Source organism: Triticum dicoccoides, chromosome 7B (genome assembly GCF_002162155.2).
Source record: "Triticum dicoccoides isolate Atlit2015 ecotype Zavitan chromosome 7B, WEW_v2.0, whole genome shotgun sequence".
NCBI lineage: Eukaryota > Viridiplantae > Streptophyta > Magnoliopsida > Poales > Poaceae > Triticum > Triticum dicoccoides.
The window spans coordinates 757,422,037-757,425,200 of record NC_041393.1 but is presented as its reverse complement, the minus strand read 5'-3'; the positions used below and the strand labels follow the sequence as shown (position 1 = coordinate 757,425,200).

Here is a 3,164-nt window from a genome sequence, read left to right as displayed (position 1 = left end):
CTGCTGGTCCGACCGGCCGGCCCCCTGCTGGTCCGACCGGCCGGCCCCCTGCTGGTCCGACCGGCCAACCTTCCCGGCCGGCCCAGCTCCGCCCCGGCCCTCCCCTCACCTCCACCGTCGGCCCCTGCCTCCAACTCCACCACCGTGACGCCTCTCTGCCCGGTGAGCTAACACTCCTTTTTTTTTCCATTTTTTTGCATTATTTAGCTATTGTTCAATGTATGAATGAATGCATGGATGGATTTTGGATGTTGTTAAGTTGCTAGATGGATGAATGTTGTATATGTATCTTAGATGGATGGAGGAATCTCGGCAAAATGAGTTATTTTGCTAGGGTTAGGTTGCTAGATGGATGAATCTCGGCAAAATGAATTATCATAGTTAAAAAAGCAACTTGAGTCACTTAGTTCATAAAATTGTTAACGAAGATTTTATTTTCAGTTTGTGATGTTGTTAAGTAGCTATGTGAGATGTGCTTCAAATTTGGGATACGATAAGCGGTTATTTCATCATGATGATCTTGCTAAAAAAATTGATGTGTCAATGCTTAATGTGAGGTGATGACCTAAAATGCGATATGATAAGTGCTTCCAAATTTGACAGTTGAAAAAATATGATTTTTCTTTATAGTTTAAAGTGTCAATGCTTAATGTGATGTGATGACCTAATTTGTTTCACTCGGTGTAAATAACAGGATTTGTGGTGTTCCATCTTCGTGGAGTGATCGTCGACGTTGGAGGTGTTGGTCCACGATCGTCCCTCTCCTTTGATCGACTACATCGGAGGGTGAGCAACAATTCCGAGGAGGAGGAGGCCGAGAAGGAGGAGGCCGAGGAGGAGGAGGCCGAGGAGGGCGAGGAGGGTGGAGGGGAGGTTGACCCCGAGTTGTGGGGTGACTTGCCACCGGGTGCTCCGCAGGGGTGGCTGCGTGGTAATGCCGGAGTACCTACACCACCTTCTATCGAGGCGCACAAGTGGCTCATTGAACCTGCGGGGACAGAGTAAGTGCATCTCAATCATACTTTCAACACATGACAACATTTTTTTATTGTACACATGGCAACCCTTTGATTCTTTTGCAGTAACTGGATCCTTCACGGAAAGGGCCGTAAACCGAACGGCCTTCTCACTGTCCTGTTGAAGCAGTTTTGGCCTGGCCTATTCTGCCCGCGGCCAGACAGGGACCCATAGCTGCGTGTTTTGGCCACAAGCTGGGCCCACTACGAGGCTTGCAGCAATGCGGAGTACGGGACGGCCGCTAAGGCCGTGATCACCAAATTTTGGGTAAGATCCCTTTTGAATCACTTGTCTTTAGTTTCGTTCATAGTTTATCATTGAATCACTCAAATCATGCCTTGTTTGCTTCTGGTTTATGCATGATTGCAGCAACTCTATAGAGTTCTTGATGAGCACAAGGCCAGAGCCGACGTGGTCTTACTTGCGTCTGCAAAGAAGAAAGCTCGTCAGTTGCAGTACGAGGTGCGTTGGGTTGCTGTCTCACAGTACTACCACATCTACCTGCAACAAAAGATGACCAAAACTCAAGCACAGAGGCAAAAAATTACCATGAGCAGGGAGCAGTTCATGATGGTAACTATTACTGACTTTTCATTGTTTCAAGGAGTCAACTATATGTTTCGTGCTCACATGTCATGCTTCCAAAATTTGCATAGGTTGTTCCTCGTTGGTGCTATGGAAGGCATGACGGATGGGCGTGTTTGGTGGATAGGTGGGTCGGTGACGATCCAGAGTTTGTTGCCAAGAGCATCAAGGCCCGGGCTAACCGTGGAAAAGACGGGACACACGGCCAAGGAAACAGGAACCACTGGGGCTTCAAGGCCATGAAGGTATATCTATATGAAAGATGCATTTTGGTTCTTCTTTACCGTCATGTTCTTATGTATGGCTAACTTCTGTTTGACGTTGCAGGAGGACAAGTTGCAGAGGCCGCTCTCAGACATGGAGTCGTGGAAGCTGGCCCGCGAGCGGAGTGATCGCAAGGAGGGCGAGAGCCAGTACTACGGCAACACCGAGAAACACCTGCAGTCTTACACTCAGAACTATCAGAAGTTGCATCCGGATGTTCCCGTTCCTGAGGTCGCCCAGTCTCAGATCGACGACACGGCGGTGGTGGCCATCCAGGGTAAGTCCCATGGCCGGTATCCGTGTTTCGATGGCTTGGTCACTCCGTCGATCTCGTACACACGGCTTCGAGCTACCAACCCGAGCCCGTTAGAGAGTACGGGGCGTTCGCAGCCTCCCTTAGTCCGCCAACGTGCTGTAAGTACTTCCCCTTATCTTCTTTGTCTCTATCTTTCTTAGTTTATTTTCATCACTGCCCACTTAGAAACAACCTCAATTTTGTAGGCATATCAGACCTTTCTCGAGCATAGGCATATTGAGGTGAGGGAGTACTTGCAAGGAGTGAAGGAAAACGATGATTACAGCCGTCAAGTGATGGCGGTTAGTTTTGCCCTCTTAAACCAAGCTCAAATTTGCACTTTCATTCCTTCTAACTTTGTTGATCACGGCTTGTTTCTAAGTGGACTTGTTTAACTAACATCCAGGCTATGTTGGCGTCTTGGACTAACCGCACGGAGCCACCACAAGTTGGACCCCCACCACCACCTGCGGGAGACGCCCCACACATTCCCACGTTCGAGGAATGGCTGGCACTAGGCGGTGATACTCCGGTTAGGAAATTTTCCTAACTAATGACAAACTAGTTCTCGTTCATTCAACACTATCATGTCATATTTACCGTTAGAATCTTCTTTCAAACATGTAGGGGACCGGTGGCTCGACTCCTGCTACGTCGACCCCAGTCACTCCGATCTGGCAGAGTGATGGTGGTCGCGGTGGCGGTTTTGGCGGAGGAGGACTTGGCGGTGGCGGTTTTGGCGGAGGTGGACTTGGTGGTGGTTTTGGCGGAGGTGGACTCGGTGGTGGTGGTGGTTTTGGAGGAGGTGGACTCGGTGGTGCTTGATGTCGATGATGATTCCGTGTATGCGGCCGTTGTGCCATGTCTTTCATGTTTCAACTTTTATGATGTTTCATGTCTTGCACTACTCTTATGTTCGTGGACTTTCGCCGGTGATGATCTTTAGATGATGAACTTGACTATGTTTAAATGATGTTGATGAACTGTCATATTTCATATTATT

The 3,164-nt window shown here is 48.7% G+C and overlaps 1 long non-coding RNA gene and 1 pseudogene across 1 annotated transcript; one reads left to right on the top strand and one right to left on the bottom strand.

Moving 5' to 3' along the window:
* Nucleotides 1-3,164, bottom strand: part of LOC119339697 — a 12,170-nt pseudogene that overhangs the window by 7,292 nt on the left and 1,714 nt on the right.
* Nucleotides 2,306-2,833, top strand: LOC119341584. Its single transcript, XR_005165186.1, has 3 exons — nt 2,306-2,463; nt 2,568-2,693; nt 2,789-2,833. It is a non-coding gene; the product is annotated as an uncharacterized LOC119341584 (long non-coding RNA).